At 42.1% G+C, this 27698-nt stretch overlaps 1 protein-coding gene across 3 annotated transcripts in view; it reads right to left on the bottom strand.

The window, feature by feature from the left end:
* LOC1274421 (uncharacterized) overlaps positions 1 to 27698 on the bottom strand; it is a 151268-nt gene that overhangs the window by 57972 nt on the left and 65598 nt on the right. The window contains exon 2 of one of the 3 annotated variants that reach the window (XM_061641834.1): positions 19046 to 19208. The exons of the other annotated variants lie outside the window; for them this stretch is intronic. The gene's annotated coding sequence lies outside the window, so the exon portion shown is untranslated. The remainder of the gene's footprint in view (positions 1 to 19045; positions 19209 to 27698) is intronic. 3 annotated transcript variants of the gene reach the window in all.

The following is a 27698-nucleotide window of genomic DNA, read 5'->3' as shown; positions in this document are numbered from 1 at the left end:
TTTGGAGACTCCTGCTCTAAAAGATCGAAATGGACTACTACTAAGAATCCGGACACAAAATGGCGCCAAAATATAGGCAATTTGTTTTCACTTCAAATAGGTAATGTAGCATGCACAGGCACATGCTATACTGTTTATTATCAGTTCACACACATTTCTCATTACAAATAAGAAACACAAATTGTCAACACAACACAACACACAAAAAAGTCAACTTTCAACCACTTAACACAATCCAAACCACATAAATAACCTTACGCCAGGAATTGTAAGTCAGCAGAAAAACGCTTAGCCAAAAAAACTCTTAAACACACAAGCCACAAGCGCTTATCCAAAAAACACTTGAAAAACACACAAGCCACACAACCCCGTAGGTGTGAAAAACATTATTCAGCACAAAGCACTTCAAGTGCGTAAAGTGTAAAATCATAGCGTTGCATAATAATAACCCACAGTTCATAAATAAGGAAATAGGAGACACCGTACCCGCGTGTGTACAAACCGAACCGTTAACCGTAAGCGTAGGAAACAAAACACCGCGTAAGCGCCAGAACCCAGAACTGACCTTACAGAATAATTGCAACCATATGTTAACCGAAAAACCTAACCCTCAGAATAACTGACATAAAACAGAAAGCGAAAGTAAACGCAAAATCCAATTGGAGAGAAATTTACCATATAAATAAAGAAACAAGATGAGATCAGACACAGACAGTCGGAGACAGTTAGAATCACAGTTACTCACAGTACGTGCAGTAGTGAAGTTGTGCTGTTAAGTCTCTTGTCGGTCAAGTCTTGACTTTACAAAAACTAAGTGAAATGTGTAACTAATTTTATTGTGTTTGTCCTCCACCTGAAAAACCTCGATGACATTCAGTAACGTCCGAAAACTCCACCCCTTGTGTTGGTAATAAAAAAATATGCCTAGAGAGTGATGTCTAAGCATATCATTGTTGAACTACCCGTCGCGTACGAACCAACGTGTTACAGTAACTTTCCACGGAACGATTGTTTGATGGCGAATCTTTCCCCATCCACTGTCAAAGATAGATTCGCCAACAGTTTTACAGGTTTTTAGCAAATTAACACTTGTTTTTACTGTTTAGAAATCACTAAGAGCCTTTAAATCATGCTCAGGGATCCTAAAATTAAGTTTAAATAGCAAACTATATATAGTTTTCATTGCACCTGTCAAAAGATTACACAGATTCTCCTACAATCAAAGAGCGGGATATTTTTAACATGGTGTGAAACACAAGGATGCGAGAGCGCGTTTTGGTTTCTACACAGTTACAAATGTGGAATAATGGTTTACCACTGTTAGGCGTGATGCTACCTGAATGAATATATGAATATAATGTCAAGTGACAGGAGGTAGGGTATAAAGTAAGTTCCCGCTGCGCAAATTCGAGCAGTTTCCAGCGCAGAAAATGTACCACCCGCTGTGCAAAGCGACGGAAGAAATCATGGAGTCCTGAGAATTTTATCATGCCTTCCTTTTCTCTCCAACGGCAAATTTGTCGAGCAGCTCGTCGAGCTGCCCGTCCCTGGCTCCGCCTCAAACCCCTCGCCTGAGCGCGCTGTCGAAGGTTTCGATGTGTTAGTGCGTCAGACGGCCAATCGCTGTCAGCCATCGTCCGTGCTTTTTCCCTCCATAGCGCCATCTCTTTCTCGCGTGTGGTCAATGCTCATGAGTTGCTGTGGCGCTTAAAAAACCGTTTATACACATTGCGGCGATGAAGTTGCATTTTTACAAATCAAACCAAAAAAGCGCAATGAGTTTAATCGATGCCCATGCTTTGCCTGTCATTGTTGTAGCATCGTTTGCATGCGCGTCGCATTTTTTCCCATTGGAATGTCACCGACTTTTGCGAGAGGTAAAGAAAGGGAAGGGAAGGGAGGGGAGGGGGGTTCCAAGAATGAAATTCCATGGAATTAGCCCAACAAACGACATTGTGGAGCGACTGAGACAACAAAGAGAATTGGTGAATTTGATTTAAAAGAGAAAAAATGCAAAAGCAAATGCATTCGTTTCAAAGAGTGATTCCGTGGCCTGACGGGGCAGTTAACTACACTAGCGTATGTGAATCTTCACATGTCGTGTAATGATCCCGTGGTCGTCGAAATCGTAAAAAGTCTACGCGCGTGGAACAATCGTGTATAGGTCTCACCGAACAATCGTGTTTAAGTATCAACGTTGGGAGCAGCACAAATTCGCGTGTGATCCTTTTCGACAGACAGTGAAAACCCGTGGTTGCGGAAAATGGATGCACGAGCAGAACAGGACGCAAGCTGTGACGTGGTAGAGCCACAGCAGCAGCTAAGCGGAATGTCCGGCACTTCCCCAGGAAGGCGCGTTAGCGTCGTGGAAGATGCGGCAAAAGATGAGGTAGCCTCCCAATCCGCGAGTCTATCCCACGGCATGGAGGTTAAGAAGAAGCGCCTCGAAATCCTAAGGAGAAAATTTGAGGTGGAAAAGGCTCAGAAGGAGTTGGAGCTCCAGCTCTGCGAACTGGAGCTGGAAGAAGAGATTTGTGATCACCACAGTCGGATAAGCAAATACGCAGAAAAGACGGAGATCTGGATGCGAGAAACAGATCACGTAGGAGCCACTGCTACTGCTTATCGCGATGGCGGCAACCGCTTGAGTTGTTCAACACCAACTGTTGTTACGTCTGGTAACAATCCGTTTATTTTCGGTAGCTTTGCAGACTTTCTTGCAACTGGCTCTCGCGTATAGGGGTTTCGCTGCACAGTTCAAAAAATAGTCTTTCTTCTTTCGCTTGACTTTTGCTACTGTCCCTTTTACAATGGCAGCATTTTACTCGATCAGCTGATCTCCTTGACCTTGTTTGCCCTAAAGTTGACCGCAGATGAACTAAATCCTAATTGGCCCTAATGTTGGAGATCTAGCTGTCTCGTATTTTCGTCCTTGTCTGTATGTTAGAGCGCCATCTGAGGGATTTATTGCGACTTATTCGAGCTATTATCAAGATAGCTCGATATATGTCAACATTCGCCTGACAGATCTCGCAAGAGATCGATATCGTGCCAACACCAACTCCGGTTGGAATCGGACCGACAACGGTAGGTTCAACGCGGGTAGCTACAGCAGCAGCAGTCTCACCACAACGGAGTGAAGGCGCGATGGCAAAAGCGGATCGAGGTCATCAACCCTCAACTCCGGCGTCGGCTAGCGTCCCTCCGGATTACGACCGGACCATGGCGGTAGAACAAGCCGCTGCAATGGAACGTGAGTATGCGCAGTGGAGACGTGCGGTAGAGGACTCCATTAAGGTGCACCGCACAAAATATTTTGTAAATTTGTGTAAAATTATTTCTGCTCACAACATTTCACAAATTTACTTTCACTGTACGGGATTTCACTGGGTTATTCGTTAACACTAGCGTACACTAGCGTATGTGAATCTTCACCAAAGTGTTACGCAGAAATCGCACTGAAGACACTGTAGGTTTCTACGGCCTACTCCGTCTCGTGGACTGTATTAAGAAAGGGGAACAGTACTCCCGAGCATAAGCCTTGAAAAAGGCTGGCACCCCAATGCAAACTTCCGCCTATCTAATAACGGAATTTACCAAAGAGGTCTTTCCACTCTTAACACGTTGTCTGCCACGTCAGCCACTATGTGGCTGACGGGTTTTTTCCGATCGGGCCACGTCAGCCACATAGTGGCTGACACATTACACATTGTAAAAGACGTGTTACAAGAGATAAATTTGCACGTATTTGATCGGTTCTTTCACAATGCTTTTCTTTCACGGTTATTATTTCTTAAAAAAATGATTAAAATATCAAAATGAGTTTCTATTATGTTTTCATAAATAAATGAGAATGAGAATGAACAATAATTATAAGATTTTGGAGTTCATTTATTCATCCTTTACTTTTGATGCACAATCTTAAAACACTCATCACAAAGTTGAGGTTGATCGGGACAGCTTGGACAATACGTAAACGATCTTTTCACAGTTTCACGTGCCTTTAATCGGCCCATGCTTTGCCTGTCATTGTTGTAGCATCGTTTACATGCGCGTCGCATTTTTTCCCATTGGAATGTCACCGACTTTTGCGAGAGGTAAAGAAAGGGAAAGGAATGGTGGGGAGGGGGGGTTCCAAGAATGAAATTCCATGGAATTAGCCCAACAAACGACATTGTGGAGCGACTGAGACAACAAAGAGAATCGGTGAATTTAAAAGAGAAAAAATACAAAAGCAAATGCAATCGTTTCAAAGAGTGATTCCGTGGCCTGACGGGGCAGTTCGGTGAGCATGTATGGTGGCAGACAACGTGTTAATGAGAATCGAATTTCCCAAGAAGAGCAATGCTAATTGATAGGCAAAACACGCAACCTAACTAGAGGCCTAGTGATGGTCATTTTTGTTCTTGTGCGCAACGTTGCCACCCTAATCTTTCCATCTTTTCCCGGATGAACTTCCGTAACGCGTGCCAATAGCCATGTCGTTAGTGGCACATTGTCCTCTTTGATTAGTACTAACGTACCGGGTTTAATCACTTGTCCTTCGCTTACCCATTTCGAACACGGCTGAAGCTGTTGAAGGTATTCCTGGTGCCATCTTCTCCAAAAGTGGCGTTTTAGCTGTTGTATTAGGCGCCAGTGAGTGAGTCTGTTTTCAGGAACGATCGTCATCTCGGCGTCTGGAACCTGCTGCAGATGTGACCCAACAAAAAAATGGCATGGAATAAGGGCTGTTGCGTCTGATGGGTCCTCCGTCATCTCAGCCAGGTGATGGTTGTTGGGAACCAAGGTAGGATGCTTGGTGTCTTCTAGTAGAGGTGCATTGGACAGACGTCTTCCAACGCGGATGATGCCGTTTGCTCCTAGTTGCGGATGCAGTCATTTCAGCTTCGATGATGAAGGTATCGGCATGTTATGTTGAGGAGCCTTTATTTCCTGCTCAAATTGGTCCTGTTGTGCCAGCCGACACAATACTTCCTCAGCCTCCCGTAGATCTTGGGTTGTAAGTCCAATACCCGCGTACTGTCGACGTTTGAAGCGCCTGTTGAAGTATTGCACCCAATATGCCACAATCCTTCGAAGCTTGGAGAATGACGAGTATAGCGTAAAGATGCGATGTGGTGGTTTTTCTGTAACTGGACAAGCTACAGTGGTGGCTCGCTGCTCTGCTACTGCTGCTTCACATGATGATGGTACTGGTGATTCAGACCACTGGTCCTCGGGTAGATGAATCCAGGAAGGACCCTGCCACCATAGCGGGTTGTCTAGAAGGTCTTTGCTCAAGCAACCACGCGATGCTCAGTCCGCTGGATTGTCGACTCCGGGGATGTGTCGCCAAACACTTCTTTGGGTCAGGTGTTGCACTTGGGAGACGCAATTGGCGACGAATGGTTTCCAGCAATTTGGCGATGATCGTAACCAATGAACTATGGTCATTGAATCCGTCCAGAAGGTTGCAGGAGACGAGAGCTTGACCGCTAATCCGACCCGATCATATAGCAAGCTGGCCAATTGTGCAGCGCATAATTCCAGTCGAGCAATGGAGTGTTTGCTATTTATCGGTGTCACCTTAGTTTTCGACGCGTACAGTTGCATCGTGATGTTTCCGTTGTCATCTCGGCATCTGATGTAGCAGCATGCGCCATATCCCTTTTCCGATGCATCGCAGAAAAAATGGAACTGGCTTGATGTCGAATCTGGCCTGATGGCTACACGAGGAATGTGTAGATTTTGTAAATGTATCAACTGGTTGTGGAAGTTGATCCATTCTCCTTGTAGATGATGTGGCTGGTACTGTCAATAGTCTGCTTCATAAACACTAAACCATCCACATAACTCTTGCACGTTTCCGCTAGCTTCCGCAGGTCCTTTGCAGATTCTCGGGGTGCATGCTTCAGCTGAAGCAATCCTGCGATGTGCTTGTCGACAATCAGCCGAGGATTATCAAAACGCCTCTGCAAGACGTCCCAAGCCGCCTGGAAGTTGTTGCCATTCAGAATGGACGTGTTCAGGATGCAAGCTGCTTTCCCTTGTAGCGCTTTGTTGAGATGGTGACGTTTTACTGCATCCGAGTCATTAGTGCGCTTCATGATGTCTAAGAACATGGCCTTGACCGTTGGCCAGTGCTCATAAAGACCATCAAAAGTCGGCATTGGGATGTTGAGATGATGCTGGATGGAGACCGCTGATGATGCAACTTCAGGAGGTGTTGTAGCTGACGATGGCTTTTTGTCGATTACGACCAACTTCGCTGCCTTAGAAGCATATAGTGAGTGGAATGCTTCGTCTTTTGCCAAATCTTCGTCTACGTCATCTGGCAATTCTTCGAGGATAAAATCCATGACGCGGCTCTGCACCGCTTTCAGTTCTTCCAGCATAACTCGTTGGACTTGAGATATGCTGTCGTCTTTCTGTTCGGTGTTCATGTTTGCCAGCTTGCGACATAAGCCTTTGTGTTTGGCGCGTAGACTTTGGATATACTTTGAAGAGTTTGGCTGTGACGCTTCACATTCTTCTTGAACATTGGCTTGTGCCATTTCGCCGCCTTCCTGGTCTTCGATGATTGGATGATCTTCTTCTAAAAGAGGTGCACGTGAGATAGACATTGGGCAAGTCTAATCCCCACGTGTGCTGACGATGATCGTTGTTATCTTTGTTGCACTTGAAGTGGGACCAACTCGCCCGGTTGTCCGTCGAAGATGGGACCAACCCGCCCGGTTGTCCGTCGAAGATGGGACCAACCCGCCCGGTTGTCCGCCGAAGATGCAATCCGTCCGATTGGCGAAGATGGGACCTACCCGCCTGGGTGTCCGTCGAGGATGGGACCAACCCGCCCGGTTGTCCGTCAAAGATGGGAACAACCCGCCCGGTTGTCCGCCGAAGTGGCAACCCTAGTTGCCCAAGATGCAATCCGTCCGATTGCCGAAGATGAGACCAACCCTGGTTGGTTGTCTCCTGGTGATGAACGCACCTGGTTGCGTTATCCGGTTCGAAGGACCGAAATGTAGGTTTCTACGGCCTACTCCGTCTCGTGGACTGTATTAAGAAAGGGGAGCAGTACTCCCGAGCAAAAGTCTTGACAAAGGCTGGCACCCCAATGCAAAATTCCGCCTATCTAACAACGGAATTTACCAAAGAGGTCTTGCCACTCTTCATGAGAATCGAATTTCCCAAGAAGAGCAATGCTCACAAAAAAACTTTGAGGAAGAACTAGTTAATTACACTAGAATTCTTACTCAATTTATTGGTGATTTCTGGGGTGTTCTTATCAGGAGCCTACGTGCTCCGTTAGCGATATATTCATTTTCTTGTTTAATTCTTGTTAAGTAGGCAATAATCAAACTGGATTCTGTTTGAACTGGTTTAAATGGGGTTTCTGTCTAAAGGGAAAATACATGTAATGCGTGTTGCCTATGCATGGGCGTTGTTATTTCGTTGCCTAACTTACGGGTGTGTTCTGCATGTCTCAAAATCTAACAGACACTTATAAATCTCTTCGTTGAGAGCCTATCGAAGCAGATTGGCTTGAAGCAAAGAGGGTAGTTAGGTATTTGCTACATACGATAAATTATGCATTAAAGCTAGGAAGTTCAAATGAAACAATTGAACCTGTAGGATTCTGCGATGCGGACTGGGCAGGCGATACCAGTGATAGAAAATCCTGTAGCGGATTCCTATACCGTATAGGAGGAGGCACTATTAGCTGGACTAGTAGAAAGCAAACGTGCGTATCGATGTCTACAATGGAGGCAGAGTACATAGCTCTTTCGGTAGCAAGTCAATAGGCTGTTTGGCTACGTAGGTTATTAGAGGACATGGATCTAAAACAAGAAAGAGCAACTCTTATTGACGAAGACAATAGAAGTTGTATTGATTTTACATCAGTACATCATGAAAAAAGAAAATCAAAACACATCGATACTAGATACCATTACACAAGAGATCTTTGCACTAAGAATATTGCTAAATTAAAATATTTTGCTTCAGATAAAATGTTAGCCGATTTGTTAACTAAACCTGTAGGAGCACAAAAGCTTAAGGAATTATCGATAGGATTAGGACTCGTTAATGTAGGATCCGATCGAACAATATATTCATGAGGAGGAGTGTGGAATAATGGTTTACCACTGTTATGCGTGATGCTACCTGGCATGAATATAATGTCAAGTAACAAGAGAAAGGGTATAAAGTAAGTTGCTAGGTTGAATAAACTCTCTCTCTCTCTCTGCGTTCTCAACTCTACCCCTCAAGTGTGCTGCGTTATTTCATTGCGATTCTGCAAACAACAAATGTGTAAATGTGCTCGTTCACTTTCCTCCAGCGTGCTCAGATTGATCTACTCGCGGCCGCATGTTGGTATCGGTGTCTCGCTTGCACTGCTGCACCGAAAATTCCTCTGAATGCTTTCGTTCTTGCTATCACACGAAATCATCACTACAGCTCAAGGATCCGCAGCGAGGAGCCACACGTCTGTCAGCTTAAGTCCTGGGCGCTTGGTGTTATCATTTTGTGAAGTTGTCAAGTGTTCAAATGTTGTGCGCATTGAAATGAAGCTGCGCGAATGATTCGTAATGTATGTTATGAACATCGCGCAGCTTCATTCCACACTTATTTTTACAGTAATCAACGTGTGCAACAGGATCTACGCAGACATTCGGCCACTTCAACGTTTGCTTCAGATAACAAAAAAATACGCAGTGAGTGTGAGCGATCGCTGATCGAAAGAAACGCACAGCGCAAGACGAAAAAATCAAACACACCCGCCATGCAATTGACAGCGATTTGAGAGGGCGCGTATACTTAAACACATACTTTCAATAGGTAATGGGCCCAGTGTAACGCGGATTAAATTGAATTGGAATCAGTGGAGTTCATCGTTTCATTTTTTTTCCGGAGTTTCATAAGTGCTTGGTTGGTCGAAAAAGGTTGAACCCTGTCGCAAGAAAAAATGGCGGATGACAAGATTGAGAAACTTAACGACCAGAATTTTGAAATATGGAAGTTCCAAATGGAGCTGAAGTTGACCAAGGAGAACCTGATGAAAAGCGCGAAAGAACCGAAGCCAACGGAGGAAAAAGAGATGGCGGCCTGGTCTGAAAAAGATGGAGAGGCACGTCATATGATCGGTTTGGCCGTGCAAAACGATCAGTTGGTCCACATTTGCCGGAAAACTACAGCGAAGGAAATGTGGGACACTCTCATGAGTATCCACGAAGTAGAATCTATGAATAAGATGATGACGGTAATGCAAAAGATGTGTTCTTTGAAGCTGCCAGAAGAAGCAAATCTTCTAGAGCATCTTAAGCAGTTGACGGCGATGCACAATCGTTTGGAAGTGGCAGATGAGGGCTTAAAGCCTCGATAGTTTGTGGCTGTAATGCTTTCAAGTTTTTCTATGTCCTACGGAACACTCATCAACGTCATTGAAAGCCTCTTCTTCTTTGTCTCAACAACCGTTGTCGGTCAAGGCCTGCCTGTACCACTTATGGGCTTGGCTTTCAGTGACTAATAGATTTCCCCCCATAGCAGGATAGTCAGTCCTACGTATGGCGGCACGGTCCATTTGGGGATTGAATCCATGACGGGCATGTTGTTAAGTCGTACGAGTAAAACTTAATCGAAAGCTACCCGAAGGATAAAATCACGGTGGATTTTGTAAAAAATAAATTGCGTGACGAGTGGTGTCGCAGGCAAAAATGATACGATTTTCAAAGTGGTCCGAGTAATGAAAAGGCGTTGAAAATTGGAACCAGCATCAAGGCTTTACCAAAGATGAACAAACGTGGCGTTTGTCATTTTTGTCAAGAAGAGGGACATTTTATTCGAGATTGTCCACTGATGGCTGACGTTCAAAAAGATTTTTGTATGAAAAACAACCGGAGAGGTGCCAGACCCAACTTAGTTAAAGAAGTTCACCCTAAAAAGGAGATGTGTTTGATCGTCACATCAGCATGTGAAGGAAACTTTTGGTATCTGGATTCTGGACGTCACATATGACAAATAATGATTTTTTTTTTTGAAAAACAAAAATCGTTCAGACAACTGGAGATTTGCTTAGCTGATGAGACGAACATAGCGTGTAAAGGTACTGGTATTGGAACAATCGTGTCTGCTACAAACAATGGTGATCGAGTGAAGGTTACGCTTAACGATGTTATGATTGTTCCATCACTTGTTGGAAATTTGTTCTCGGTTAGTAAGATTTGTGACCTTGGATTCAACATTTTATTCGATAGAAACGGTTTCAAAATTATGCGGGGACAAGAAACAATGCTTTTAGGCGAGCGACATAGTGGACTCTATCGGCTGAAAATTATGTGGAAAAAGTACTACTTACAAAATCGAAACACCCGGAATTGTGTGAACATCTGTGGCATCATCGGTTAGGCCATAGAGATCCCGAAGCCATCTCTGCGATTGTTCAAAAAGAACTTGGATATGAACTACAATTCAAGAGGTGCGATATTCAGATGAATTGCTTATCGTTCCCGAAAGAATCTTTAAGTAAGTTGCATACAGTTGGTGATTTAATTCATTCTGATATTGGAGGCTCGATGGTAGTTACGACACCAGGAGGTAACAGATATTTTATGACGATCTTAGATGATTTTACTGGATACACTGTTAGTTATCTGTTGAAGGCAAAGTCAGAGGCTGAGTTTAAAATACATGAGTATATTAACTTAGTAAAAAATCAGTTTGGGTGCTATCCAAGAATCCTACGCACGGATGGAGGAGGAGTATATTCTGGAGCAAAATTGAATAAGTTTTTAGCGGAAAGCGGGACTATTCATCAAAAGACAGCTCTTTATTCACCTCAACAGCACGAGAAAGCGGAACAAAAGAATCGATATGTTGTGAAGATGGTTAGGTGCATGCTTGCTGAGTCTGGTCTCGGAAAGCAGTATTGGGGGGAAGCAATAACAGCTGCAAACTATTTGCAGAATCGGCTACCATCATCATCACTTGAGAAGACACCGTATGAATTTTGGCATAATAAGAAACCATCACATAGTCATACCAGAATTTTTGGTTCGGAAGCATGCGTAGCGGAATTTGGGGCAAGAGTGCCATACGGGGCAAGAGTGCCACCAAGCATTTTTCCTTAAAAACTTTAGTTTAATGATCAATTGTGTATACAGTTGTTGCTTTCCAATGACTGGGTATACTGAGCCGAATTTCATATAGACCAATCGATATTTCCCATTGTTTTGAACTGATTTATGTTGAGTTTCAAAATTGAGCAGAATATTATAATTTTTTAATCTAACCAAATAAGCTCTCAAAAATCATGCGAACAATCAACCGAGAAAATATTTACACCACCGTATAGCTGAGAAAACGTTAAATTTTTTGTGGCGTTAGTTGAAAAAAACTTTCTTTTTGTCACTGAAAAATTAAATTTCAAAAAAGTTACAACTTTTGGGGCAAAAGGGCCATCTCTATTTGGGGCAAGTGTGCCACCATCTTTCATAGGCGCGAGCTGTCAAAAATGTAAACATTGTTGTAGCGTTCAGCGGTATGGTGCGCTTTTACGAGCGGATTCTACTCCGGAAAAACAGACTAGCAACAACGATATTGCGATACAGTTTGTGATGAAAAGGGGTTCATTGGTGACTCAAGACATGTAGGAATACATACACTAGTGGTACAAACGTAATAATTTCCAATTATCAAAGAAATACGGTTATTTTAACCAGATGGCTGTCTTGCCCCATACGAGTGGCACTCGCCCCATAGCCCAAAAACAACGTCTTTTTGGATCCTTTTTCAAACGCTTCAAAAACTGTTTTGTTTGCACTTTTTTCAAACGAAACTCATTTATAAGTGAGGAATTAGATGTAAAATGGTTATGAGATTTAAATCGGCTTTTGAAAAACACGTTTTAGTGAGTTATATCTTGAAATGCTTAAGGTGGCACACTTGCCCCAAATTCCGCTACATGTACCCAAAGAGAAGCGTTTTAAACTTGATGTGAAGGCGAAAAAGGCCGGTCTGGTGGTACAGTCGTCAACTCGTACGACGTAACAACATGCCCGTCATGGGTTCAAATCAAAAAGCCAAGCTCACGTCACTAGTGAGTACAGGCAGTCCTTGACCAACAGCGGTTGTTGTGTCAAAGAAGAAGAAGAAGAAGAAGAAGAAGAAGGCGAAAAAATGGTTTTCGTTGGATATGCTGAAGAACGAAGAACCTATCGTTTTTTTAATCGCAAAACTAATCAGATAGTGATTAGTAGAGATGGCAAATTCATACAAATGCCCGAAACGATCTTGAAGCGAAACAAAATTGAAACGATTGAACCAACTATCGAAATAGTGCAACTACCATCGTAGAGGACCACACTGATGAAAAACTTCGAAAGTATTGAAACACAAACCGAAGCAGATTGAAGATCATGAAACCACCATCACACAGGAGCTCGAAACAATGATACATGCTGAACCATTGGATGAACTGGACGTTGGGGTTTATGAAAACGCGTCCGAGGGTGAACAGTCATTTCAAGAACTTTGTTTAGCGAAATAAACAAAAATGATACCAAATCTAACGAGGTACTGTTTGGTGGGTTTTTACTAAGTTTTATCTGTGATTGATTTGTAGTTACCGTTACGGTTTTAGACCAGTTCTAACCGTTAGATTCGCGTTCTTGCGCAGTTCTAGCGATCTTGGCCTAGCAGGTAACGAATTATATCAGGTACGCCACCTGTCGCTGTGCACCTCAACCTTCCTCTGAATCGAGTTAGGCCATGGTTGACAACTGCGTTGGCAATCGGAGATAGAATTAGGGAACTAAGGACATGCGGTCCTTAGCTCGATCTCTTTGTTCGCTGACTGTTGTAGTGATAAGACGTAATAAATGTTAATTGATACCGTGACCCACAAGCGTTATAAACTTTCTGCGTGTGCTCTGTTCTCAATCTTCTAGCAAACACACACTCACACACCGCTTCGGCTTGTTGTTTGACAGTTCAAAACGCGGTAAGCTGTCAGAGATCAAGTTGCGTCACTCGGTGGTTGTCAGCTGTCATGATGCCAGGCATTCTTAAGCTGGCCCCCGTTGAAATTGAAATTTTCACCACTTATTCCGCGTTGGAATGGATAGGAAACAAGCAGATCTTTGTAATTGCTCGTTTGTATTCGCCGTCCTTTGTCTTTACCGTGACTACGTGGATGTTGCCGTCGTCTCCTCGGTAGATTTGAGTTACTCGTCGATAACTCCATTTCAACGGTGGCAAGTTGTCCTCCTTCAACAACACGAGAGTTCCGATGTGGATGTTGTCCCGTTGTTTCGTCCACTTCGTGCGGGGCTGCAAGCAAAACAGGTAGTATGTACTCCATCGGTTCCAAATGCGTCTCACGAATTCCCGATTCTATTGATATCTATCCACCCAATTAGATGACAAATCCTCGTATGATGGTTCAGGAACAGCAACCAAAGGACGATGGATCCGGAAATCCCCTGGCGTAAGCACCTCCAAATCCTCGGGTTCCGTGCTGATGGGGGTCAAAGGGCGCAAATGCAAGCAGTTTTCCACCTGGGCGATGATCGTCTCTAAGTCGTCTCGACGCAGGATCGAAGTTCCAATTGTAGCTCTAAAATGACGCTTAAAAGACTTGACGGCGACCTCCCAGATTCCACCAAAGTGGGGCGACCTAGGAGGGATAAAATGAAACTCCATACCTTCTGGACCGCAATACGACGAGATTGAAATTGTTGTTGCTGCAGTTGTTGATGAAACACTTTCAATTTTCGTTCCACTCCACGAAAGTTTTTAGCGTTATACCACTGAAGAAGAGATGGTTTTCCCCTACGAGCGACAAATAGTTTCAGTGTTGATATGAACGCATCCGACAACAAATCAGCTACCAAGTCTAGATGGATAGCCTTGATGGCCAGGCACACAAATACTGCAACGTAGCACTTAACCGGAGCAGATTTCCTGGACGCCGAAAGATAAAACATTGGTCCACAGAACTAGTGACACTAGTGTTCAGGAACAGAAAAGTTGGAGTTACTCGTTCTGCTGGTAAATCTCCGACACTAGTGTTCAGGAACGGAAAAGTTGGAGTTACTCGTTCTGCTGGTAAATCTCCCATTATCTGTTCCATTGCCGATGGTTTACAACGGAAGCACTGAATATACTCGTGTACTACTTGCCGGGCATGGTTTCGAACGCGTAAAGGCCAGTATTTCTCTCGAACAGAAGCAATCAACAGTTGTTGTCCGGCATGAAAGGTTTTAAGATGATAGAAATCCATGACAAGACGTGTTAATGGATGTTTGTAGGGGAGTATCATTGGGCGTTTCCGGTCGTAATCAACGGGAGCATTTCGAAAACGTCCCCCAATGCGTAGTACGCCATTAACAAGCATTGGTGTCAATGATCTTAAAGATGACGATGTTTTGACTTCTCCAGCAGTTTCGAGAGAACGAATATCATCAGCAAAAGATTTGTTCTGTGCAATGCGTACCAAATTCTCTCTTGCTGCATGTACACCCGATTTGCAACGAATGGCTTCCAGCGTGACGGGCTACTGTTTATCCAGTGAAGCACGATGGTCGAATCCACCTAATAGAAACACGGATAGTCGTGTTTAAGACTGTCTTTAACGTTTTGCCAGAGATGGCATAACAATAAAGCTGCAGATAATTCCAGCCGAGGTAAAGTGACGTTCTTCTGTCGTTTGTTGTTTGCGAGTGGAGCAACTCTGGATTTAGAGCACAAAAGGTTAACAGAAACATTTCCATCCTCAGAGACCGATTTCATATATAAACAGGCTTCATAAGCCTTCATGGACGCATCACTGAAACCATGGATTTCGATGCGATTAGTACTTCCTACCACTCTACGTGAGATACGCATGTCTTTCACAATTGAAAGCTGTTGGCAAAACTGATTCCATTGTTTATGCAATTCTTTTTCTAGCCCCTCATCCCATGGCTTTTGTTGTGCCCAAAGATTTTGCATAAAGCATTTGGCTATCATTATTATTGGACTAATGAGTCCCAATGGATCGTATAGACGCGACGCATCTGATTCGGTGGCAATTCGCTTTGTTATTTGTTCAGATTCTATCCAGAATCCCAACTCATCGGTCGCTGGGATCCATTTAAGACCCAATGTCTTAATGGAACTATTTATGTTTATTTATTTATTTATTTATGTGTGACAAAAAGAATGTAGGGAGGAATGATTTGGGTAAATTCAAAGCGATGCTAGATGCAGGCTTTGAAACCCTCATGAAAGAATTTGCTCTTAAGTTTGAGATACTGAAATGCGATTTAGTTGAGACGCTTAACGCTAAACTCTCAGTTGCCAAGTGCGAGCGTAGTGGTAAGGTAAATATGATACAAGTAGAAAAGCAAGTGGGATTAAATAATATGGGTGAAGATTGCTCTAAGACATGCACACCAAAAAAGAATTTCCAACTATCATTGCAAACAAGTTCTGGTATGCAATCTATTTCGTATCAAAACGAATGGGTTACAGTGCGGAACAAACGTAAACGCACCAATAGTTTAAACTTGGGCATAATAACACCAGGCGCCACGAAGTAAATAGCTGAACGAAAAAATTAGATGAATTTAAGAAAAAATGTGCGTGAAAATGTTGATTTCAAAATTAAAAAAACTGTCTGACGTTCAAAACTGTAAAACCCTAATTGTAATCCTAAAAAAGGATCAGTCATGTGATAAAACGCGTTTGGATTTAAGGGCTGAAAGAACATAAAATTCTGAATTTCAGAAACGGTAAAACAGGGCAGATTCTAATTCAGTTTGAATCTGAAAATGAACACGAGAAAGCTAAACAGGCCATAGAGACAAAACTAGGAAGTTTGTATACAACCTCAGATCCTTTAAGACGATTCAGAATGTCTGGTATGAGCGAAAACCTCGAATATGAGGAAATAATTGATTTGATCAAAACCCAAAACGAAGGTATCCCTGGTAAATGTATCAAAATCTTAGGCCGATATGAAAACAAGTCCTTTAAATATCAGAAATATTATGTGCTGATGGAAGTGGATTCCGCTACAGCTCTTTATTTTACTAAAAAGATAAGGTTTATATCGGATTTGATCGCTGTCTAGTGAAAGAGTCCTTCCATGTAATTGATGTTACAAATGTGGACGCTTTGGACATAAGAGTGTGGATTGTAGAAATGAAGTTGCATGCTCGCGTTACAGTGACAACCACACAACGGAACAGTGCACAAAAGATGCTAATTTGATTAAATGTATAAATTGTACTGCAGCAAATGAGAACAGGAAATTAAAATATAACATTGAACATGCGGCTAATAGTTACCAGTGCCCTTGTTATAAGAAGCTAAAACTGAGGAATCAAGAACTAGTTCAATAGCAATTAACATCCACCATGAAACATAAAAAGAGTTTTCCTTATGTATACTTAAATATTGGAGGACTGTCTTCTAATTACAGTATGCTTAAAATGATGGTTGACGAAATACATCCATTATTAATATTTCTATCTGAGACTCACATAGTTGATCCGGGAGCTTTCGAACAATATTCCCTAAAAGGCTACAATACAGTTTCATGTTCACATTCTAGACATACTGGTGGTGTATCAATGTATATACATAACTCAGTACAATTTAAGGTGCTCCTAAATGAAGCGAAAGAAGGTAACTGGTTCTTAGCAATTTCAGTTTTGAAAAATACTACAAAAGCAAGGTACGGCCTCTCACCCAGTTCGAGTCCTTCTAGGTTCCTACCTATTCTTGAGGAGTGGTTAGAACAATTTTTAGAATACGATAAAATAAATATAGTGATGGGAGATTTTAATATCAACTGGATGAACGCATCTGAGTCTAGACATCTACAAAGGATTACAGAAGGCTTGGGCATACGACAAATAGTAAATCTGCCCACACGAATAACACGCAGTAGTAGAACATTGATTGACCATACGTATACAAATAACTATTCAGTTTCAACTTGCATTAATAACAACTTAAAAATTCATCAGACCATGAAACAATTCAATGGTCAATCGATGAAAAATATACCCATACTAATACGAGTTAAGTGCTGGAAAAACTACTCTCCAAAAATTTTGAATAGGATGGTGTCTGAAGGAATTCAGGAAAATGTTGCTAATATCAACAATAAATGTATTAGGTTAACAACTGTCTTAGAGAATAGTATGTCACAGCTTGTGCAAGAGAAAACAATAAACACAAATTGTTCAGCTAATGGTACACAATTCAATTGGCCCAGCAGAAACATAAACGAGACAAATACTATAACAAATTTCTCCAAACAAACCAGAATTCTGATTGAACAATTTATGAAACAGCTAGTAAATTGTATAGTAGAGCTTTAATTACAACCCGAAGATCATACTTTAAACATAAAATTAATCAAAATAGAAAGAATAGTAAGGAACTTTGGAAAATGCTAAAATCTTTACTGAATCCAAGAGGAACTATTAATAGGCCTTATTAATAGTCCTTAATAGTAAATTGCCGAAACTGTCAAAAAATTCTTTGTCCAGAGTGTATTGGACATTCATCATAGTTTTGGCCAAACAAATGAAGCTTACGCAAGTCTTCGAGAAACGGCCTATATATTTAAATTTAGATCTATCTCCTACGGACAAATGAAAAACGTGGTCAAAAATCTAAATAATTCATCAGAAATCAATAATGTCAATTCAAAAATCCTACTAGATTGTTTTCACACTGTAGTACATGAACTACTAAACATAATTAATTATTCAATCACGAGAGGAGTGTTTCCAACCTCCTGGAAAGAGTCTCTTTTTGTACCAATACAAAAAGTATCGGGAACTGTTTTTGCAAATGAATTCAGGCCTATAAACAAATTAAATATTTTTGAAAAAGTATTAGAGACAGTTGTTAAAGAACAATTAGTAGAATATATAAACAGCAATCATTTATTTATACCTGAACAGTCAGGTTATAGGGTTGGTCATTCTTGCGAATCGGCTCTTAACCTAGTGCTGGTAAAATGAAAGGAAGCTTTTGATGGTAAAAATACTACAATTGTTGTATTTCTCGACCTTAAAAGGGCCTTTGAAACAATTTCGAGGCCACTATTATTAAAAGTGTTAATGAGTTTTGGCATTAAAGGCAACTAATGACGATGGTTGGAGAGTTATCTCCAAGACAGAACACAGAGAACTGTATTTAATAACAAATTATCAAGTGCCGTCGAGAACACCCTAGGAGTACCTCAGAGAAGTGTTCTAGGACCAATGTTTTTCTTAATGTTTATTGACGATATGAAAAGGATTTTACAGCATTGCGACATCAATTTATTTGCGGATGACACAGTCATCTTCATTAGTGGTAGTGATCATTGTGATATTGTTAGGAAACTCAATCAGGATCTGGACTCACTGGATGGGTGGCTGAAACATAAGAAACTCAAATTGAATCCTGAAAAAACTAAAGCCTTGGTTGTGTGTCGAAGACTATTTAGCCTACCCACTCAATTAGTAATAAATAATGTATCTGTAGAAATTGTATCCAGTATAAAATATTTAGGAGTGATAGTTGACGATAAACTCAGATTCATGGACCATATTGACAACGTTATAAAGAAAGTGGCCAAAAAGGTTGGAGTTATATGCAAACTGAGAAAGGATGTAAACCATTGCGGTAAGATACAATTATACTTATTACTTATTGGATCTCATCTAGATTTTTGTGCCTCCATTTTGTTTCTGGCGACTGAAACACAGTTCACGCGACTTCAAAGGCTGCAGAATAAGGCAATGAGGGCTATCCTTGATTGGGGGCGTTATACCTCTTCTGTTACAATTGGAATGGTCTTACAATGGATGTCCATAAAACAGAGTGTGACGTATCAGACAATGATATTCAATGATAATCTAATAAAAAGATTCTAAACTCACCAATGTTTTAAAACTATAAATATACAAAAAAAATTAATAGAATGAGACTACATTGAATTGAGACACGCGTGCGTACAGTAGACTCCGGGTTCGGAGCTTGTTAGTTTGGTGTTAATCGGGCTAATAACTCGTCATACCTTTATGCTTTGCTCAGCTCTCAAACATCTACTCGTTTGGATGTTTGTAGCTTTACCAAATTATCGCAAGATACTTCGAACATCTCAATCCTTTGTAGGGGTCAGAGGTGGGTCATCATCATCATCATGTCTATGCTGGACAATCCAGAAGTATCGCGTTGGTCTATGGGAATACATTGCAGAATTTGGGAAGAGTTAGACGTCCATTTTCTCAAAGTAAAACCAGACCTCGACAACAAAGCAGTTAGTTGATGGCATAATTCTTCTCCTTCTGTTTGAGTTTCTACTCCGGTAAGCAAGTCGTCCATATAAAATTTATTTGCTAGTACTCTAGAGGCTTCCGGATGAATAGAATTTCCATTAACGGAAAGCATTTGCAAACATTTGGTTGCTAAGTAAGGAGCAGATGCAGTGCCATACGTTATTGTTTTTAGTTCATATATTCGAGGCTTATCTTCGGGATAATTCTGCCAAAGGACTTTTTGTAAAGAGCGATCCTCTTTTTTAATCCATACTTGTCGGTACATATTTTCGATGTCCACTACGATTGCAAATTTGGGCAGACGAAAACGAATCATAATTGCGACCAAATCATCCTGAACAACTGGACCCACCATTAACGCATCATTCAACGAGAGGCCGGAGTCGGTAGCACAAGACGCATCGAACACGACTCTAAGCTTTGTAGTTAAACTATCAGGGCGTTAAATACAGTGATGCGGTAAGTAATAAATGGGTGTGTCATTGTTCGTATGTTGTTCCGTGATTTCTTCCATATGTCCCAATTGAACATATTGCTCCAAAAAGGCTCTATAACCAGCCTTAAGGTCTTTGTTTGATGCAGGACGACGATTTATCAAGTTCCATCTACGTTTGGCGATTTCAAACGAGTTTCCGAGTTGTGGAACTTTATCCTTTTTCGTAGGAAGCGTTACAATAAACCTTCCTTGAACTTTGATCGTTGTTGTTTCAGAGAAAACCTTCTCACATGATGTTTCTTCAATAGACATGGTGTTATTTGTATAACAAGATTCGATTTCCCAAAATTTAGTTAGTTGATTTTCAAGGTCTTGAGTAGTACATACCAGATTTACAATAGAGGATGTAGGACAACGTTCGAGCTCAACCCTTCCAGAAACGATCCAACCTAACTCGGTGTTCTGTAGCATTACTTTCACGGGTACCAGTTTAAGATCTAGCATCTAGCTTCTAGCATCAGCTCATCATAGCTCTCTCTGCCGATCAATAAATCGATGGACGATGGTTCGTAGAATTTGGGATCTGCTAGAGTACAAGTGTTGGGAATACAGTAACGTGTTTTGTTCACTTTCTCTGCAGGTAAATTCCAAGTAATGTAACGCATTACATGAAATTTCCAATTTGCCTTGAAGCTAGTGCAATGAGATTTTATGGTAAGCTGTGTCGAGTGCGATGATACATGCTTACTTTGTCCAACTCCGCCAATTGGATGATTCTCTCTCTCTCTCTCTCTTTAATGATCTGCAATCGCTGACACAAACGCTCAGTTACAAGATAAATCTGCAATCCTCCATCTAATACAGCGCGTGCCCAATGTAACGATCTGTCTGGTAACTCTATTTTCACCAAAGCTGTGGGTAATAGGATAGTAGATGGTGTTTCTATCAAATTTGTTAGCAAAGCATTGCCACAGTATGTGACCACGTTCTGATCCGCAAGTGGATCCGGTTGCGTCACTATCTCCTGGTCATTAGGAGCCGCTACAGCTGAACTACTGGTTTGTGCAACATAGTGTGATGTTTTTTGTTGCAAACTCGACATAGACTAGATGAACAGTTCTTCATAATATGTCCAGGCAACAAACAGTTGCTACAAAGCTTCTTTTCTTTGACCTTGTCATAGCGCTCTTGTACTGTCCAGCCACTAAACATGTCACACTTAAAGGGCGAATGTGAACCTTTTTTACAAAACGAGCATATCTCCATAGAAGAATTCACCACGTGCACCTCACTCTTCGATCGCTGCTTCCACGACGATGTATGTTGTTATTTCTGTGTGTGCTCTACAGTATAACCGAACATGTCTACGCCTACTTCCGAACAATTCTATATCTCGCTGAAAGAGTCTATTATATGCCTGAACTAATCTACAACTCGCTGAACATGTCTATATAATCCTCGAAAACCCTGTAAGTCGAAAGGACGTTTTTCGAATCGTGCATATTCCTCCTCACCATCCCTAAAATTCTAAATATCGACCATTTCCAAGACGGTTTGATGCCATTTTTCATACTCCGACGCCAGTGAGGTAAGCCGATTTGCACATCCCTTCAGAAACGTCGTGTCATCCGACGATGTACCACTCAATGCTTCTTCGATTCGCTGTAATTTGTTAAGAAAATGCTTACGTATACATTGGTTTTTATCGATAGGCCGATGCACTTCCTTTGCTTCATCCAAACCCGCAGGGAAATGCGATGACGGTCCAGCTTCTTTCATGGTCATTATTATTTATTATTTATTATTATTTCTCGGATTCCGCTAGCGTTTTGCGCACATAACATTTGTTGACCTATTGCGCCGACAATACTTTTTACGATGCTGCTCTTCAAAATGGCTGCGAAACGATCTCACCAACACTTCGAAAGAGGTACAGCCTGACGTCGCGTCTTTTTTTTTTTAACAGCGGATTCTTTATTAATTTACATATACATATGTTCGATCTCAAATGACCTGCGGTTCTACCACAGTGCCGGATTATGGCAGCTGACGTTTTGTCATTCTTGTGGGTCTAGGGAGCTACCGCTGTGAAAGGGGAACCGCCTTTTTGAGGCACTTGTCACGAGCCGAAGCAAAGCGAAGCACGCATAAATGTTGTGAATAAAGAAGTGAACTTTACTTTCCAACAAAAAAAAACTGATTGATTATTTCGTGTAAAAAAAAGTTAAAATATCACAACGTAGGGACTTTCACGGAACATTTTTGGTGCAAGTGACCAGGATAAGTGCCTGATTATCGGTTTCAATTGTGGTAATCATAATTAGTGCAAAAGTTCTCGCTTGTTCTTTGTTGTGTGCGTGTGAGTGTGTGCTTGGAGCTGGCTAGGATTTTGTGTGCGTGTGCGCGTGTGCAACGTATTAAACAGTGTGTTTAACGCAAGTGTAACAATGGCGACGGCGCGAGAAGACAAAATTCGTGGCAAAGAGCAAAAAAGAAAAAACATTATAGATTCGATGCGGCGAATCGATTTATTCGTACAAACGTACACTGTGGACAAGATTCATGAGGTGACCACAAGGCTCGAGAGGCTCGAGAAGGTGTGGTATGGTTTTGAAGAAGTTCAAGAAGAGTTAGACAAGCTAACCCTTGAGGGAGACAACGCTGAAAATGAAAAGACGCGTGCAGAAATGGAGGAGCTATACTTGAGTGTTAGATCCAATCTGCTACGGCTGAAGCCATCGTCTAATCCAATAGTCAGCGACGTTAAACCGGTACCCATTGTGTCCCAAATGAAATTACCAGTAATACAATTGCCAGAGTTTGGAGGTGATTTTAATGATTGGTTACCATTTCATGACACGTTTGTGTCCCTGATTGATAAATCAGATGAGCTTTCTGATGTGCAAAAGCTCAAAGGTGAGGCAGCACGGCTAATTGAGCCAATTCTCACTACAGATGAGAATTACAAAATTGCATGGCAAATGTTGGTAGACCGCTATGGCAATAAACATTTGCTTAAGAAACGTCATATCCAAGCCATTTTGAGGCTACCGAAGATTATCAATAGCAATCTAGATTTATTGCGACGCACTGTAGATGATTTCCAGCGACACACATTGGTGTTAGAACAACTCGGTGAACCAATAAAACATCTTAGATCATTCCTTGTTGAGCTTCTTAGTGAGAAATTGGATAGTGCTTCTCTTGCGGCGTGGGAAGAAGCACAAGCGGATAAAAGTTACACATACAGTGACATGGTTGAGTTTCTGCGTAAGTGTGTGCGTTTGTTGGAAACGCTTGCTAACGATACGGGTGAAACGAGTAAGCGACAACCGCGTGTAAAAGTGAGTGTGAACACTGCTGCAGCGGCCGAGAAAAAAGTGGATATGTGTGTTGTGTGTGGAAAGCACCCAAGGACGCAAAAACCGACGGCGGCCTGTGTAATCTGAGCTCCCTACAAAGCTCTCCACAAAGCTCTCGTTTGCAGGCTTGTCGAGAGCTTCGCCACAGGCGCCCGAACCATCCGTCACGCACACATCTAAACGTTCTGGTTTCTTCAGCCGCTCACGCATACCAATGTGTTTGCTCCACCACCTTTTTCGGATTGCTTATAGAAATGATGAGGCTGTTCACATTTGCTTTATGCACACATTCGCATGCTGTTTATTGAATAATATCCCTCTCCCTTCCCACATGTGTTTTGGCATACTCCCGCTGTGTAGACGGCAGAACGCTTTCCCCCTTCCAAATATACCGTTCTTCCTCCTCTCGTTCTTCCTTCCTCCTACTGCGCTCGGGGTACCATCCGTGCTGCGCGTGTTCAGCTGGCTTGAGTTTAGTGATGACGTCATGAACAGGAGCTGCGCGTGTTCTTCTGTTAAGTAATGACGTCCTCACCGGGGGCTGAATGAAGCAATAATGAATGTATGTAGTATGTATTACTATGGAGAGTTTAGCGCTTGGGATTAGATCAAAACTTACTTTAATATTTTAAAACTGGAAAATGTTTTCTTTCCGTCGCTCCTTTGAAGATTGTTGACGACGCCAGCAGGTAGTCGTTGATAAATAGCGCACACACCTGTAACTTTTTAGACGCCAAGGGTTAGTTGAATGTACCTGCACAAGCACACAGCAAGAAACTTACCTCAACAATTTGCTAGGATAAATCATTCCATAACTGAGGAAGAAGGAACACGGCACAAAACGTAAATGAGCAAAGTACGTCGCACAAGAAATCGCACCTCTCTTCAGTACATCCTTCCACAGGGAAAGTTCTGGACAGACTGAGGATGCCTAACACCCGGATGAGCGCGATAGCAGAAAAATCATGGTGTATCGAGAGAGATGGGTAGACTCGGTCCAGCGATATCCGCTGGTAAAGGCATGTGTGTGTGACGAACGAAAGACTTCAAACCCCGCTTCTCCCGTATTTCATCCATAATTTTTCGTCACACGCACACACCTCTACACGGGCGGCGGTTTGCCGTCCAAAATCTAGAGAGAGAAGACAGGGCCTCTCGCTTTGGCACACAGAAAAACCTCTCAACAACTTCGGCTCTGCTACTTGGGCAGGGGCATACAATAGTGAATTGTCGGCGTTTCAATGAATTCGATGCAAAGAAGCGCCAGCAAGTTGTGAGGCAGCACAAATTGTGTTGGAATTGCTTGCAGGGCAGCCATTTTGTAACCAGTTGTACGTCAAGGTATGGGTGTCAAACGTGTGGCAAACGGCATCATACCTTGCTGCATGCTGAACGAAGCGATAGTGTAATAGCAGATGATTCGGTGGGTTCTGTTAGTACGATGGTGCTTGCTAATATTCCAATGCAGTGCAACTCTACTGACCGAAGCTCATATTCTAATGTTATGCTGACAACGGTGGTGTTGTTTGTAGTTGACGCAAATGGTACGCAACATCCAGTACGTGCGTTGTTGGATAACGGTGCGCAGCCCAATGCGATAAGTGAGCGATTGAGTCAGCTTTTGTGCTTGCCGCGTATGCGTACCCATGTACCCATTACAGGTGTGGATGGAACGACGACTCCAGATCTAAATCAGATCTAAATCTCGTTCCAGATTTAGTGAATTTGCTCTGAAACTAAATTTCTTGGTTTTGAGCAAGGTAACAGCAAACACTCCAGCCACATCTTTCTCCACATCATGTTGGAAATTACCTGCTGGGTTGGCGCTCGCAGACCCAGAATTCCATCAGTCTGGACGAGTGGATATGCTAATCGGTGCATCGCATTTCTACACGTTTCTGAGGGAAGGCCGGCTCAAACTTAGTGAACATGGTCCATTGTTAGTTGAAACAGTGTTCGGTTGGGTGGTAACAGGTGAAGTGCTCTGAGAAGAAGCTATAATTCAGCAAGAAGCAGCTCAGTGTCATGTTATGTTATCGTCGGAAAACATTAGTGATCAACTTGAGCGGTTTTGGAAGATCGAAGAGCTGCATGTTTCGCATTTCTCGGCGGATGAGCAGAGATGCGAAGCTTATTATGAGCAAACGGTATCACGAGACGAAACAGGCAGATATATCGTGAAACTCCCTAAACATCAGCAACATTCTACCATGATTGGAAAATCAGAAACGACATCACTTAAGAGGTTTGCTGGATTAGAACGTAAGTTATTTGCTAACTCACAACTTCGCCAGCAGTTCAATGAGTTTATGTTGGAGTACATACAACTCGGTCATATGGTTCCTGTGTCGCCTGACAACCTGGATGCAGCAACCTGCTGCTACCTTCCACATCACCCTGTGTTTAAGGAGACAAGTTCCACGACTAAAATGAGAGTGGTATTTGATGGGTCAGCACCAACTAGCACAGGACACTCTCTGAATGATGCGCTATTGGTTGGACCAGTCATCCAAGATGATCTTTTGAGCTTAATAATCCGTTTTCGTAAATTTCAGGTCGCGCTAGTTGCGGATTTGGAAAAAATGTATCGTCAGGTACTTGTGCATCCGGAGGATCGACCGTTACAGAGAATATGGTGGAGGTTTGACGATAACCAGCCCATTCAGGCGTATGAGCTGTGCACAGTAACATACGGTTTGGCACCTTCATCTTTCTTAGCTACAAGAACACTTCAGCAGTTGGCTGAAGATGAGGGTGACGCGTTTCCTACTGCCAAGGATACGCTGAAAAAACAACTGTACGTGGATGACCTTATTGCTGGGTCAAATAGTGTTCATGGAGCTATACAGCTACGTGAGGAATTGAGTGCACTGGCGCAGAGAGGCGGTTTTACTTTTCGAAAATGGTGTTCGAATTCATTAGCCGTTTTATCTGACGTTCCCGCTGAACAATTGGCAACAAAATCATCGTTAAGGTTCGACGACAAGGAGACAATTAGTACGCTTGGTATATGTTGGGAACCAGAAATTGATACGTTCCAGTTCAACATTTCTATTACTACGAAATCAGAGAGAGACACCATGCGTAGCATACTATCAATGATTGCTCAACTGTATGATCCATTGGGATTGATTTCACCTGTAATTATTACAGCCAAAGTTTTGATGCAATCGCTCTGGCGTTTGAAGTTGAGTTGGGATGATACGGTGCCTGAGGACATTCAAAGGAATTGGATTAGATTTCGAGCAGAATTACCAGAACTTAAAGATTTTCGTATCCCTAGATTCGCTTTCGCTCATAAATATCGGCAAGCAGAAATACATTGTTTCACAGACGCGTCAGAGCTTGCATATGGCGCGTGCATCTATATTCGGTCTGAGGCTGAGGATGGAAGCATTCATGTTAATTTGCTAGCATCAAAATCGAGAGTGGCTCCACTGAAGGCATTGACGATTCCTAGACTTGAACTTTGCGGTGCATTATTAGGAGCTCGATTGCATGAGAAGGTAATGGCTGCAATGGAGATTAAGTTCGTTGCTCATCGATTTTGGACCGATTCTACCGTGGTGCTAGATTGGCTAAATGCTGAATCAAAGACTTGGAAAACATTCGTAGCAAACCGAGTTGCTGAGATCCAAGCAATTCGAGATGCTGTTTGGCAACATGTATCTGGACAAGAAAATCCAGCTGACCTTATTTCACGCGGAGTTTTACCGCATCAGCTCATCAACAATCAATTGTGGAAACAAGGTGCACAATGGTTATCAGAGAGAAAGGAGAATTGGCCCCAACAAAAAGAGAGAACAGGTCAAATTACAACAGACGAAATAAGATCGAATGTCGTTTTAACAACGCAAATACAAGAAAAAAATGAAATATTTACAAGATATGGGTCATACCAGAAGCTAATCGACGTGGTTGCATATTGTTTTCGTTTTGTTCATAATGCTCGTCGTCTGCAACCAAGAATAAGCAATAGTGCATTGACGGTAAAGGAACTTGCTGATGCTAAAAAGCGACTTGTAAAACTTGTGCAAGCTGAAGAATTTACCAACGATCTTCATAAAATCCACAAAGGGATTCCTGTTGCTCGATGTTCAACGTTGAAGCTTTTAAACCCGTTTATAGATAATGAAGGAATAATCCGCGTACGTGGCCGGCAAAGAAATTCTGATTTGAATTATAATATTAAGCATCAAATAGTTCTTCCTGGATTCCATCCATTTACTCAACTCCTCATCATGGACAAACATGTAAAAGCAATGCATGGAGGAATATCATCAACTCTTAACGCAGTTAGAGATGAGATTTGGATAATCAATGGAAAAAGAGCTGTACGTAAGGTCATACGAAATTGTTTTCGATGTTGCAGAGCAAATCCACAACTTATAATTCAACCTGAAGGGCAACTACCAGCAGAACGTGTTACAGTTAACGAGGTGTTCAGTTGTACGGGTCTAGATTATTGTGGACCTTTGTATTTGAGGCCAACACACCGCAAGGCCACACCAAATAAGTGCTACATTTGTGTATTTGTCTGCATGACTACGAAAGCAGTACATTTGGAATTAGTCGGAGATTTGAGCACAAATT

The sequence above is a fragment of the Anopheles gambiae genome, chromosome 2 (assembly GCF_943734735.2).
Source record: "Anopheles gambiae chromosome 2, idAnoGambNW_F1_1, whole genome shotgun sequence".
NCBI lineage: Eukaryota > Metazoa > Arthropoda > Insecta > Diptera > Culicidae > Anopheles > Anopheles gambiae.
This window is presented reverse-complemented; position numbering and strand designations above follow the sequence as displayed.